The sequence below is a fragment of the Papaver somniferum genome, chromosome 1 (assembly GCF_003573695.1).
Source record: "Papaver somniferum cultivar HN1 chromosome 1, ASM357369v1, whole genome shotgun sequence".
Classification (NCBI taxonomy): Eukaryota; Viridiplantae; Streptophyta; class Magnoliopsida; order Ranunculales; family Papaveraceae; genus Papaver; species Papaver somniferum.
The window spans coordinates 98,951,901-98,968,250 of record NC_039358.1 but is presented as its reverse complement, the minus strand read 5'-3'; the positions used below and the strand labels follow the sequence as shown (position 1 = coordinate 98,968,250).

At 35.9% G+C, this 16,350-nt stretch overlaps 1 non-coding gene across 1 annotated transcript; it reads right to left on the bottom strand.

The window, feature by feature from the left end:
• Window positions 1-10,835: 10,835 nt before the first annotated feature.
• LOC113341457 lies at window positions 10,836-10,942 on the bottom strand. The gene has a single exon (XR_003355938.1). It is a non-coding gene; the product is annotated as a small nucleolar RNA R71 (small nucleolar RNA).
• Window positions 10,943-16,350: the final 5,408 nt, after the last annotated feature.

The window sequence follows — 16,350 nt, the reverse complement described above, 5'->3', positions numbered from 1 at the left end:
TTTTTTAAACCTACCTGTTTGGACGTCCGTTGCTCATAGAACTTTAGGAGATGACTTACATGACTAATAACGACATACAAATGGACTGACATCTCTCTCTCTAAATTATTTACAAGACCGAACACGATAATTGAAGACTGAAACTCTAATGACATGGGCCTAGTATGATGATGGCGTTGCCCCTAGGTCTTTTTTTTTTGACCGACTGACTAAAGGTACCAAAACATGATGACGACTCTGCCCCTAAACTATGACACTATGAGAGAGATATTGGACTTCTAATAAAAATCTCCTTAAGTTTTATGAGCGTTCACCACCCTTAGATAGATTTGAGCACTTAGATATGGTATTTCTTGGGTCGAGTAACACTTGTCGGGCCTGGATCATGTTGGCTGCCTCGATCAAATGGTTGAACATTTCTTCTATTCTTTACGATTCTTGGATCTTCTCGAAATTCTGCCTGCTTCATCTTGTTGAACCATATGTCTGAAAAATCATTCATTACCTTTTGATTAACTGCATTCTTGAACCTTATACTCGCAAAATCATTCATTGTCTTCTGATTATTAGCTTTCTTGAACCTTATGCTAGAAAAATCATTTATTGCCTTGTGATTAATTGCTTTCTTGAACCTTCTGCTGGGAAAAACATTCACTTCCTTCCGATAAACTGCTTCCTTGAACCTTCTGCTGGGAAAATTATTCATTATCTTGAACCTTCTGCTGGGAAAATCATTATTTTCCTTATGCTTAATTGTTTCCTTGAACCTTCTGCTTGGAATATTATTTATTATCTTCTGAGCATTTTCTTTCTTGAACATGCTGCTGGGAAAATCATATACTTCCTTCCGATTAATTGCTTTCTTGAACTTTGTGCTGGGAAAATCATTCTTCGCCTTCTGATTAGTTACTCCATCATTTGTCAAATTTAATAACACGTCCTTGTAAGAAACCGTTTTCTCAGGTGGAAGATTCTTCGTCTTACTTTTATTTGGTGGAAAAATCTCATCTTCATGTGTTTTGAATCTCTCTTCCTTCTTATTCTTATCATAGGTCTTCAACATCCATTGTGGTCTTAACTGCAACGGTTTCCTTTCAATTAAATTCACTACTTCTGTCTTCTGTATCGGAACATTCTTGCACTGTATCCACATTTTGGTTGTATTCATCTTCTTTCTCTGAGGTGCCCTTAAAGGTTGATTTTCCTTGTTTTGAATGACAAACTTTACTTCTTTAGCTAGTTCAGGTTTTTCTTTTTGGTGGTTCCACAGTCCCCACGGCTTGTCTGTGTTCTCAAACACTTTATTTATACCAAGTATGTTGTTTTCAAACCTGCAAACAAAATCTTTTTGGTTTTTTAGTTTATTAATTTTTTTTTGGATTTTTTGAAATATTTTGAAAATTGGAAATAAAAGGCGATTTATTTACAAATTCAGGTGATGTACCCTTAATCGGTCGAATCGACTCAACAGAATGAGTTAGGGACTTACCTGACTCAGCCTTTATTGTTCTTACCACTTTTTGTTCATCCTCTTGTCTTGTAGATTTCAACCTGGGTGATGGTTGTGTAGGTGGCGTTGTATTTTTATCCCTGAGATGAGGTGGCTTGTAAATGAGTCTGCTTCTTGCTACATTTTGAACTTCATCACCACCCTCACTTTTGAATGGATTCCACCTTGTAGATGAAAATTGATTTATTGCATGTACTGAATCATCATGCAAGATATCTGAGAGGTAAACTGGACTCACTGATGGTTGAACGGGATAAGACAAGATCTCTGAAATATGCACATGCCTAACAGGTGCGGTCTGCTTTGGTAGAAGGTCAGAGATATGCACAGGCTCTGCTGGGAATCGGTTGGAATTTGGCACGTTCATCGGTTGCTCAACTCCATAATAATCTTCCATTAATTCAGACAAAAAAACATGACGATTAGTTGTTGACTTAAATGAGTTCACAGTTTGTACCTGATCCGTGAATAGTTCACTGATGTGGACGGGCCGATTCACCGCAGTTTCTTTCTTGGCTAAATTGGTTTCATTTTCTTCCAAGATAAAATTGACCCTGGGTTCCCTTTGATGATAGGGTAGTGGGTGCTTTGCCTCTGCAAAATTCCTATGAGGACGTCCATATCTTCCATGATTCCAGTTCTGGCTCTGCCCCTGGTATGGCCATGTGGGTGATGCAATTATTGATGCAACTGGCACAGTATGCACTTGATTTTCATATGTAAATGTGGTCCCTCCATTATTATTCCCATTAGAGTTTTCCGGATTGGTCAACCTTGTCATTCTGCCCATGTCCAATGCATTTTCAATCTGTGAATCCGCCTTCCATAAAGAGTGTAATGTTGGATGGTAAGATGTTATCAGCCGGTTCCAATATTCATGGTTCAAACAGTTCATTATAATATCTACCATCTCTTCTTCGGTTAATATCTCATCGATCTCTAATGCCTTGGTCTTCCAACGTGGAAAGAATTTTGTAAATGCCTCATTGGGTTCTTGCCTGACCGCCTCTAAGTGTTTCCGAGTAAACTGAATTTCCGGGACCAACATAAACCGTCTCACAAACATATCAACCACATCCTGCCAAGTCGAAACTAGACTTGGGTCTGTCTTCATCAGCCACTTTAAGGCCGTACCGGTCAAACTTCTTTGGAACAATTGGACTAACAACCCATCATTAATACCTAATGGTTTCAAGTACCCAACATACATGCGAATATGGATTTTCGGGGACCCAGTTCCATCATATCTGTCCATATCCGGAAATTTGAATCCAGGAGGTAAACGAATATCGAGATAAGGATATAACCCATGTGTATCTATTGTACCCTCATCCATTTTCCGCAAGATCCTTTCGACATTTCTGAGTCTATGGGCTAATTGTCTTTCTCGTGTTGTGGTCTCATCCATTTCATCAAAATTTTCATTTTTAACCTCTTCAAAAATGTCCTCTTCAAAATTATTCTTTTTAACCTCTTCATAATTATTATTATTTTTTCCATTTCCCATATCAGCCCCGACATGTTTTCCTGTGGACCCAATAATGGCCTCGAGAGTCAACTTCTTTGTCTCGGCTTTCATCTTGGCTTCATATTCCGAGAACTTGGTATCCAACATCTTCTGGAGTTGTTCGCGCAACCAGGACACTGCCCCAACATCGCCAGCCATTTCTGATTCTATAGTCATGTTCCTGTTTTCAAGGAAACAAAAGAATATATGGTAACACAAGGGTGCTTATGCCTCGGATTTTGTGCAACAATGAATGCAGTTTATGCACGTGCATGCAGGTTTTACTAACTCTTGGGTAGGCTTGGGTTACCTTAGCAGAATATACCTCAGACGTAGTCGAAACTAGTCTTCTTTGGTACTGGGTTAAGGCTTGTGGTGTTCGACTGATAACGCCCAAAGGATTCAGCTTTACTAACCACGGATTTTCCTAAGATTCATACTCAGACGATGTAAAATGAAAATGCAAGGTGAATTTGTGCGTACAGTGTGTGCGCAAATACCGAGTAGTGTCAAATCAAAACCCTAAAATCCCAAATATGTTTCAAGTTAGATTCTCAAAGTCCCCAGTGAAGTTGCCACTGTAGATACCGTCGAAATCCGTTAGGATATCTCAAATATCCAAAATGGAAATCACGTGGAAATTATTTTTATTGAAGTCTCCACCCAACTTAGAGGAGTTGAGACCCTAGCCCGTCCAATCCGAAAATCGATCTCTACTATACAATTGGGATTTTAGGGTATTTGATTGTAAAATATATACATAAATAAACTATTTAAATAAGATTATAACCTGCAAAAAATACCAAGTCATTAGATTTGTAACCTGCAAAAATACAAAATTATTAGATACCCACGATTGAACGATTAAGTCAAATTCTAAAATGAATTACTAATATTACTATTATTATTACCAAAAAATAATCCTTATTGCCAAAAATCAATCAAATAAATATTACTATTATTATTATTCAAGAACATGCAACAGGCACGATCTACTATAAAAAAAAGAATACAATCTATTTAGCTAACCACGTTATTACACGTTCATATGCTTGACCAAATTGAGACAAAAGAAACCAGGGCAGTCCATTTGAATCAACTGCATGCTTTTCCTTCCACTAATACCTAAGCATCAATTGCTTGGAACTTAATTAATGTTTACTGCATGGTTGTAAACGTCACTACACAGATCAAATATAGCAATCATATATCGAAAAAAAGCAAATGCTTATATATATATTGGTGGAGTTTTACACAATCAAATAACTAATGGAAAATAATTAAAAGAATGGAGAAATAATAAACGAACGGCTGACCTGTTTTGGCAACGAGTTCCAACAATTAATGTTTACTTAGCTCGATTAAGAAGACCAACAATATTATCGCTGCCGCAAAATCGTATACCTTAAACACCAAGCTAATCACCGTATTGATATAGTTTCTTTCCTATCCTATTTTTCCAAAAGATCTTCTCTCATAGCCTCTCTACTGATTTCTCTCCAATTGCCTCCTAGAATTCTACCGAAATTCCTCCTACGGATTTCTCTCCAAAGGTTTTTTCTTTTGACTCCAAAACTAGCTCCCTATTTATATTGTTTTTCTATTAATCATAATCATAAGATTAAAAAATATTTATCTTGCGGCTCACATTAAAACCCTAAATATTATTACTAACTTTATCAAAATCATTTCCAATATTAAATTTTATTTTATCTCATTTTCTAAAATTATAAAAAATATCAATTAATTCATATGATTCTAGTAAAATGGGAAAGTCTTGGGCACTAATCTAAAAAATGTGTCGACATTTTGAGGGGTCGATGGATTTAGAGAAATGTGGACATGGGTTATGGGGAGCACAGTGGACTTTTAGACTCCTAAAATGAGTGGATTTATGAAACAAACCTAAAGTCTAATCACGGTATGCACGGCCCCAAATACTAAGTGGGCTAGGGTGGTTGTCTTACTAGCGGATTATGGGACCAGCTCACATTTTGGGACTTGGTGAGATTTTCATGGTCTAGTTAATTACTAGGTGGTACTCACGGCCCAAATTTGCACTCATTTCGACCTTAACACCAAGACCATTTTGGATACAACTCTGCCGCGATATTAGTGACCGTGCGAAATTGGGGTGTCTACAACACTCCCCACAAAGATCTGACAATTAAGCACAAGTTCAATTAAGAACTCTCCCCCATAAAATGTCAATTCTCGAGAGAACAACAAGAGCGACCTTACTTTCACAAGAAAAAAAGAATTTCTTTGGAGAACACAAATCACATTAGAATATGAATTTGTATCCAAAATACTCAATTAAATTAACCACAAGAGAACCCATGATTAATTTAATCAGAAATGCTCAACATAAGAAAACTTACGGAGCCGCACAGTACATACATAAGAAATATGGATCCGTGAAGATCAATACTGTGGAATAGACAAGGATTCATTCTATTTTCCATCACTATTTGCACAATGACATACAATAAACATAATAATCCTTGTAAACAAAAGCTCATCCTTTCTTCCATCAATATTTGCATAATGACATAAAAGTCTTAACTTTTCTAAGTCAAAAGTTCATTCAATCTTTTATCAATACTTGCATATCAACATACGAATGACTTAACTTTTGATAATGTATGGGACATACACAGTTCACGGACGCAAACATACATATCCCATAACAAATTGCAATATATAAAATCATAAAGATTAATACTACAAAAATCATCTTCCAATCAAACTTTAGAATTTAAGTAAATAAATCTAAAAACATTGAAGATGAAAAACGTTGGACATAGCTATGTGTAGTTACAATAATGGCTATTCCAAACTCTAGTTATTCTTCCTAAAACACAAGAATAAAATTCTCATAAGAAAATTTCCTAGACAAAATTAATATCAACAAGCTAAAGAACAAGGACAGACTCTTAAACCATCAAAGCCGAACACGAACTGGAATCAAATAGACGTTTCGTAAACCTTACGAACCTTGAGGTCTTTGAGCTTGTGATTGACAACATCTACTGCTTCTTCAGAGAAGATATCCTCATTGAGAAGATCTTTAACATGTGTCTTTATGAGACCAAGGTCAGAAGTAACCTTTTTCAACTCAGTTCTTAACACATCAAGACTCTTCAAAGCATCAACGAGCTACAGTTTTGCTTCCTCAAAATATTTAAGAAAATCATGAACCACTTCAGCAGAAACCATATCCTCATTCTCAACATCCTGATGTGTATAAGCATAGTAACATGAGGCATTAGGATGATCATCTTCTACTAGGGTTCTTTTCTTCCTTCCCTTGGGCTCGAAACCAATATCTTTGTCAAGAAAACCTTTTGCAAAACCGCTAGAGTTAGAAGAAGACATTCTTGGCAAACCACAAAATATCCCAAAGTATGCGTACGAGACTCAAGGGTATTAGTATTTAAATGGTTTCTTAGGGAAGGTAACTTTTAGGGTTTCTAAAAATTGATACGTAATAGTAACTCGGGTACTCGTACGAACACAATCTTGACCCAACAACAAAGGTACGCAACCGGTCGAATTTTTTACGACAAGACAAAATTTCTGCTATGTGAAAATTATTACAACATTTTTGGCTCAATAAATTTTATATCTCCATAGAGAAATAATTTAGAGCACACAAAATAGTTGCAACAAAAACAAAAGAAGAACAACATCATACACAACCAAAACTTTAAGCAAAGTTGTCTGCAGACAATAGTTCAGCTATGGACAATAAGAAAATAGCTCAACTAAACAGAAGGAAATTTTGCCAACAGTATACCTGATTATTAACACATCTTACTCAACAGGATTTTTATGAGTAAGTTTTCAATCCTTGTGATTAATTGACACAAGTATGAGCTCTAAGCTCATTAAATGAACTGTGTTTATGGTTGGGTCTCTTTTTCCTTTCGAATCAAGGAAATAATTCTTTTTGATGTGAGAAATTATCATAAAACTTACTGTCATCATAATACGAGACAAGGTTTGAGTTCTTACCAGAAGAATTTTGACTGGAGGAAGTTGACAGTCTGTTGACGATTTCCTTATAACCTTCAATTATTACCTTATGCTACTTCTCATATCATCATTTTTTCTCCCTTCTTTTGAAACCTTTTTCATATCAAAAGTAGCCATATCTTCCTTCTTGACAGAAGTGAATTCCGGATCTCTTCTTAGACGATTTTTGTTGAGTCGTCTGTTATGCTTCTGAGCATTTGAGGAACTCATTGAACTGACTTTCCTGGTAGAATACACAGGCGAGTACTGAAACCAATTGTTTTAGACATACGAATGTCAGTTACACCATTGAGGACTAAGTCTAAGGTGTGTTGAAGTCGAATACATGAATTGCTATTCAACCTAGAGTTTCTCTTTTGCTTAACATGCCCTTTTGAATCACAAAAGAGACATACTTTCTGATCACGAGGGTGATTAAATAGTACAAACTTAACATCATCATTTGAAGATTTATTCCTTCCATGTGATGTGGAACAACCTTGGTTAGAGGAAGCTATAGGCACATCTTTTCCGATAGGAAGGGATTCCGATTTTACTTCTGAAACTGGAACTTTCTCATTTGCAAAGGAAGTAGATGGTATAGAGGACTTTTTGGAACATCCTTGAATCGAGAGTTTACTCAAGCGATGTTCAATTTCCAAAGTATCCTTTTTGAGGCTTGCCTCAAGTAAGACACGTGAAGACTGAACTTCAGTATTTTTGGAATCATAGTCTCTTACTATACCGAGAAGACCATTGACATTATTTTTCAACCGATTAAATCTATCATCTTGGATTCTAACAAGATTTAGAATCAGTTCACTCTCTTCAGCTGTTTCCCTTTTATCAACGGAGATAGAATCTTTTGAAGGGTAATCAGAATAACACATGTCAGTGTCTGTCTGTCTCGTTAGAACACTGGGTTCTTCTATATTTGAGATTGACGAATATTTTTCTTTGATAGACATTGTCGATACAGAGTTTTTGTTTCTGGTGACGCGTTTGACTGAGATATTACTGTCGTCCATATAGTCAGACCGCTACAAACACAAACTTATAAGGTCTTCAAACGTGTTTGCCTGCTCTAATACCAATTGAAAAAGCGGGGGTCTAACAACCATATCCAATATTTCGCTTAGCAATCTATATGGACTAGCTCCAATATACTTTTAAGAGAATCAACTAGACAGTCAGACTCAATCTTAATAAAAAGTATATCAAGGAGTTATATCTAAATTTCTCGATTCAATACTTACTCAAGAAAATAGAAATATGCGAGTCTAATTGAACACAAGAGAAATTAACTTGAACGGTACCAAAGATCAATGTTCAAGTATCAATCAATTTCAATCAACAATCAAAGGTTGGATTTACCAATTGATCGATTCAACGCACAAGCTGTGATATTTCAATTATATAACAAAATATAATGCGGAAAAGAAATAACACAAACACCAGAAGTTTTGTTAACGGGGAAACCGCAAATGCAGAAAAACCCCGGGACCTAGTCCAGACTGAACACATACTGTATTAAGCCGCTACAGACACTAGCCTACTACAAACTAACTTCGGTCTGGACTGTAGTTGAAACCCAATCAATCTCACACTGATCCAACGTACAGTTGCGCTCCTTACGTCTATGATCCCAGCAGGATACTATGCACTTGATTCCCTTAGCTGATCTCACCCACAACTAAGAGTTGCTACGACCCAAAGTCGAAGACTTTAATAAACAAATTTGTATCACAAAAAATATACATGAATAGATAAATTTGTCTCCCACAGAAATACCTACGAGTTTTGTTTCGTCTTTTGATAAATCAAGGTGAACAGGAACCAATCGATAACCCGGACTTATATTCCCGAAGAACAACCTAGAATTATCAATCACCTAACAATAATCTTAATCGACTAGCGAAACAAGATATTCTGGAATCACAAACGATGAGATGAAGATGTTTGTGACTATTTTTCTATCTTGCCTATCAGAGAAACTAATCTCAAGCCAATCTTACGATTGTACTCAAATACGATAGAAACTGCAAGATCAGATCACGCAACTACAAAGAAAATAGTTGGGTCTGGCTTCACAATCCCAATGAAGTCTTCAAGTCGTTAACCTACAGGGTCTCGATAGAAAACTAAGGTTAAAGGAGAATCGACTCAAGCTTATACAACTAGTATTACACGGGAGGTGTGGGGATTTGGTTTCCCAGTTGCTAGAGTTCTCCTTTATATAGTCTTCAAATCAGGGTTTTCAATCAGTGTTACCTTGGTAACAAAGCAGTCAATATTCACCGTTGGATGAAAACCTGATTAGATTCAAGATAATATCTTTCAACCGTTAGATCGAATCTTAGCTTGTTATCCACACATGAAATGTAACTTCATTTAGGTTTGAGTAACCGTACCTAAACGTGTACAAGTCGTTGGTTCAACGGCAGTTAACCATAGGTTAGCCATATGAGCACTTTCATATCAACCTTATTCTTCTTTACCACAACTAGTTCAAATGACTCAAATGAACTACTTAGAGAGTTCTTCAATTGCTTAGATCTCGTAGAAGTATATAAGACACAATCGAAACAAAAACAGTTTTGATTCACTCAAATCGATTCATGAACATTATAGCCACAGTTTGCAAAGATTGCAGTCCTTAAAATATAAATATCTTAGTTCACGAATTAAACTGTTTTTAGAAAATAACCTACTTAAGTACACATACTGGTACGTGGACTTAAGTACCCGGATTAAGTTTGTTTTCAGTTCACAAACTCCAGCAGAAATTCACAGGATATGAACTTCAGATAGTACGCGTACTGGTACGCGGACTTTAGTCCCAGTTATCCTGAGCAGCAAAGTACGCATACTTTGGTTCAAGGATATTGGACTTACACACATATGAGTTTTCTCGCAATGTTTATATCCAACCATGGTTATGTATTCTAAACTCTCGTTTCAATCATTGAAACATTTTTAGAGGACGTTATATAGTTGTTGTTCACAAACTATTTTTCGTCAAAGAGATTTTCAAGTGATTAAAACTAATATGACTTTCGTCACTAGCAAAGATGAACTTGGCCAAAGCGAAAGCTTACCAACACATATTTCGAGAAATAAAATAGCGAGATAAACTCAGCTCGAAATAGTACATGTGTATAATCATAGTCTATATAGCAATACGACTTTTGTCTCAAGATATGAGATAAAGTAGAATTTTGAGTGATAGATAAGTTCAAGTCTCCACATACCTTTTTGTCTACGAAGTTCCACCAGTTCCTTGAGTAGTTCTTCGTCTTTGCATGATGAACACCGTGGAGTCTAGAGCTCAACTACACTTTCTATCCTAGTCCGAGACTTAACTATTAGTAGACTAGAAATCAAGATTTATAGTTTTGGAAACTAAACTTGACAAACAAGATTGAGATAGCAACGCTTTCGAGTTCGACCGAGTAGTGCTCTAACAACATGTACCCCAAAAGAACAAGTCAGTTATCATGTATCGTCTTACCTCACTGATAGCCCATTTGAATTGAATGCAATCATGTTACAATTTCTTCCCAAATTTCGAGGGGTTGATTCTGAAAACCCTATCATCATGTAAGAGAGTTTGAGAAAATTTGTCGGATTATGCAACCTGACTATATGTCCGAAGACTCTCTGAAATTACATTTGTTTACATTTTCTTTAAAGGAAAGGGCTAAAACATGGTTTTACGGCTTGAGACCACAGTCAATCACCACTTGGGAACAACTCACAAATCTACTTTTCAGAAAATTCTTTCCACATCATAGGACCATTGATCTCCGTCAAAGTATCACTTGTTTCGTCCATCAAGATGGAGAGACTCTTTTTCAGTGTTTTGAACGGTTTAATGGTTTATTGAGTGAATGCCCTCACCATGGCTTTGAGAAGTGGAGACTGGTCGTTATCCTCTATGAGGGACTAGACTTTAATTCTCTAGCCATGGTTGAGTCTATGTGTAATGGTGAATTCACTGATAAAACTGTGGATGATGCATGGTCATTTTTAGCTGAACTAGCAGAATAAACCCATCAATGAGAATCCATTAGGGAAACTAAGACTGTGTCATATGCTAGGAGTGATCTTCATGTGAGGGAGTCTGATGTTGACTCTGATATAAACATGACATGTATGGCTAGGAGAGTCGAATCTCTAGAGATTGGCACAAATGAAAATGTTTTTTGTCCCTAACTCATGTACCCAAACTGAAATACATGTTTGTACCTTGTGTGGTAGCGTAGGCCATCTTGTTGAGAACTGCCCTATTTTGCATGACTTTAGGCAGTCCAGAACATGTCATATTCATGCTCCCTATTAGAACCATCTTTACTCGCAGACTTGCAATTCAACATGGAAAAATCCATGTTTCAATGATACTGATAATGAATTAAATTTTGAAAATAGTATGTTTAGTCCTACTCATGCAACTCTTATTAAATATGAACCTAATCCAGAGGTAATCGAGTCGACTAGAGACACTATAGTTTTGAGTAGGAAAATACACTCTTGTTATGATGAAGATGAAGATGATGTTATGTTAGAAGAACATGTTTATTCTGAAAATTTTATTGTGGAACCTTCGGGTTCAGAGACATTAGGCTTTGATAGTTTAACATTCAGGAATGAGATTTCTTCTAGTATTCAATATGCATATACATATGATGTTACTTCTGATTTGGGCCTTGTGAAATTGTTCTGTGAAAGTGTGCATGTTGCACAACTTATGTATGACTTAGGGAAGGCTGAATTTTCCGTAGATATCAACAATTCTATGCATGAAAATGATTTTGATATGTCTGATTCCCTGCCTAGGTCACAATATGCTGCTTCTTCTGATTTTGATTTGAGCACTTTGGATAATCATAATTCTGATTTGGGTCTTCTTGATCTGTTCTATGAATGTGAGAACGATATACATGTTTCTGATTTAGCGAGAGTATGTGATGGTACTAATGGTCTTATACATGAAAACAACTTAGATGTACCTACTTTCCTGCCTAAGTCTCAAACTAATAATCTTCCACCAACCTAGATTTCGTTTGTAAACAAATTGTAAAACCAAATATTTTGAAAGTACAAATCTAGGATTGGAACTGTGTGCATCCCAAGTCCTCTTGGACTATTTTGCAGCCAAGTATAATACCTTTAAGAAGCCATAGTTGGAATGTGTATCTCTGCTTGTCGCTAACACAGTTCACTTTGAACTAGATCTTGTGCATGACATACCCCTAAGATTGCTAGATTTTGTGTTCAAAAGCGTATCTGTTAAAAAAATCCAGGTTTGGGGGTGGCTCATTTTGTCTGGCGGCCTCACTTAAAATCATTTCATGTTATAATAGTGCAAGGTTACTAAAATCTTTACATGCTGTTTTTTGGGTTGAACCTCAACTCTTTAGATTGTTGGTATATGGTGAATCATCATTGTATAATCTAGTAGGTAATATTTCTATCTCGAGTCTGCCGAGTCTTATTTTTCTTTTGTATATATTATGCTAATCCAATTTGACCTCAACTGGAAATGTTGGATCTAGCCTTGAAAAATGAAGTTCTAATCTTGCTTTTGCCAACATCTAGTAATTTCTTCCCTTTTCTCTAATCAACATGGTTCTCATGGTATGTTGTTGTATTAATTTTTATCATCTTTAGAAACATGAGGACAATATTCGATTTAGGTGTGGGGAAGTATTTTTCATATAGAGTAAAATCAAAATCAAAATCTTTGTAAATATTTGCATAAAAACTCCAACTTGTAGAGATTTTAGAGTCAGTAGCATGCATCTAGACATGTCTACATAGAAAGTCTGACCGCAATAACTAAAATTGGAGGAACTGGAGAACACAATCGGGTTTCTTAGTTGTTAGAGCGTTAAAATTGGATTTAACCATGCCGGTGGGCGAATTAGGTGCAGCAATGATATTTGGCATTAGAGTTGTGATCACCTTTAGTGGAGAATACCTATTGTTATATCAAGCGAGACACCGACCTTCAATTCTTTGTGACTATCTAAGAAGTCCTTTTAGAGTGTGTGTCACCGTACGTCAATTCCGGGTAGGAATGGTGAGCTACCCAACTTCGCACCACTTTCAGCACTATTTTTTATCTCTTGAGTGCTAATTTTGTCAATCATGAGGGTGATGTCTAAAGATGAAAACTCCTTCTTGTATTTTGATTTGAAGTTAGCACCATTCTCTCTCTCTCGACATCAACAGATCCATAGAAACACATCATCAACAACGAGCAGAGCAACGCCAAATTCTATGAAGAAAGTTGAAATAGTCCGAGGTTTACACGCAGCAATACAAGGAAGAGTAACAATTCATATCCAAAGTGAAGATGCAGTTCAAAGAGCATAATTCATTATACAAGATTGAAGACTATCTTACAAGAGCAAAGAAAATCAAAGAAGATGAGAATTAATGAAGCTTATGAAATCAAGACAATACAAGTTGTGCAGAATTAAGTGATAAAGTCCCTCATCCATGGCTGTAATAGTTTCAGTATTCATTTTGTTACTTTCAGTTCATTTTATTAAAAAAAAAAAAGAAAAAATAATTATTGCAGTTTGTTTTCTTAGTTTTGTTTAAATAACATTGAAAAAGCGGGGGTCTAACAACCTCACCCAATATTTCGATTAGCAATCTGTATGGACTAACTCTAATATACTTTTTAGAGAATCAACTATCAACGATAAGACGAAGATGTTTGTGATTTCTTTTTATCTTGCCATATCGGAGATATAATCTCAAGTCAATTATTCAATTGAACTAGTACGATAGAAAATGACAAGATCAGATCGCTCAACTACTAGAGAAGTAGTTTCATCTGGCTTCACCATCCCAATGAAGTCTTTCAGTTGTTAACCTACAGGGTCTCGAGAAGAAACCTAAGGTTAAAGGAGAATCGACTCTAGCAAAACCAACTAGTATCACACAGGAGGTCTGGGGATTAGTTTTTCCAGTTGCTAGATGTCTCCTTTATATAGTTTTCAAATCAGGGTTTGCAATCCAAGTTACCTTGGTAAAAAATCATTCAACATTCACCGTTAGATGAAAAAACTGATTTAACCAAGCTAATATCTTTCAACCGTTAGATCGAAACTTAGATTGTCACACACAAATGAAATGTATTTCATTTAGGTTTGAGTAACCGTACCTAAACGTGTACACTTAGTTGGTTCACAAATAGTTAACCAATGGTTAGCGATATGAGTACTTTCATATTAACCGTATTCATCTTCTTCACATAACTAGTTCAAATGACTCATAAGAACTAATTGAAGAGTTTTTCAATTGCTTAGGTCTTTATGAATAGACACAGTTGAAACAAAATCGGTTTGATTCGCTTGAATCAATTCATGAACAATATAGCCACGGTTTGCAAAGATTGCATTCCTTATTGATTTATTGTTTAGGTTCATGAACTTTCGTTTTGAGAAATATAACCAGCTTGGGTACGCGTACGGGTACGTGTACCATAGCTACCAGATTTGAGTTTAGAAACTCAGCAGAAATTTTCGGTCGAAAACTTCCGTGGGTACGTGTACGGGTATGCGTACCTAAGGTGACTGGTTTAACAGTTTGCAAACTTACAAACTCAGCAGAAATTTTCGGTTCGAAAACTTCCGCTGGTACGCGTACCCAACCTGTCTCCTTCACCAATACCGTATGCACACACTTGGTTTCCGGCACATAGATTTATACACTAATGTGCGAACATACTATATATGCTTATATCCATAGTTGGTTACGTAATCTCAACTCTACATTTCAATCATTGAAACATTCTTCTAAAATGTTATAACAGTCGTTATTCACAACTATCGTCATCAAAGCTATTTTCAATATTGGAACGTCATCATGACTTTCGTCACGGGTAAAGATGAAAATTGGTTAAAGCGAAAGCTTACTAACACATATTTTGAGAAAAAGATAGGCGAGTAAACTCGGCTCGAAATAGCAAATGTGTATGTATGAAAACTATCATACTTATACGACTTTGTCTCAAGAGTAGGAGATAGAGTAGATAGACTTTTGAGTGATAGATAATTTCAAGTCTCCACATACCTTTTAGTCGGATGAAGTTCCACTGGTTACTTGAATAGTTCTTCGTCTTCGTAAGATGATCTCCATGGAGTCCGGATCTCAACTACACTAAACTGTCCTAAACCGAGACTTAGCTATAAGTAGTCTAGAAATCAAGACATATAGTTTTGAAAACTAAACTCGTCAAACATTCTTGAGATAGAAACGCATACGAGTTCGTCCGAGCAATGCTCTAACAATCTCCCCCTTTGTCAATTTTAGTGGCAAAACTATCAATACATATGGATTATAAAATAAATAAAACTTTGTAGCTTCTCGTCCACATGCTTGATCTCCTTGGTGCTTCAACATTACTCGAAAACTTCGTCTTTTCCAAGTACTCCCATGATTCCATAGATGTTCAATTCAACATCATAGTTGTTGAAGATCCGTAGCTATAACAATGAGAAAACAAACACTCTCGATCATTGTTATACAGTGTCATAGTATTATTACACAGTATCAAAGTTCTTATATCACAACTTCGACAACAATACTATGGTGATATATATCACTCCCCCTTAGTCAATACTTTCATCTCAACATGAAAACCACTCTCCCTTAGATAATGATCCGTAAAACACGTAAACCATATGTATTTGTAGTGTGAACTACATATTAATTCTCCCATTTTGTCAATAAAATTGGCAAAGGTACGAAAACGGTATCCTAATGAAATTTCCACGGAGATGCTTCAAGACCAAAGAAAAGTACATATCAACTTGTTTAGATGCAATCATAAATCCGAAGTTAAATGCATTCATCAAGGAGTTTATAAAGATACAAGATAACCCCTAAAATATTCCACAACCGCACTCCCCAAAAAGATAAAGAAATTAAGCGCAAGTTCAAAAGAACTCTCCCCCATTTGATGTCATTCCCGAAAGAACAACAAGAGCGACCTTACATTTACAAGAAAAGAAGGATTTTTTTGGACACCAAAAACCACAAAATGATTTTGTATCAAAAAATTCTCAATTAAACTAATCACAAGAGAACCCATGATTAATTTAATCGAAATACACAACCAAATTAATCACAAATGAATATATGATTTGTTTAGTTGGAAATGCTCACATAAGAAGACTTATGGAGCCGCACAGTATATACATAAAATATGGATCAAGGAAGATCAATACTGCGGAATAGACAAGGATTCATTCTATTTTCCATCACTATTTGCACAATGACATATAATAGACATAATCCT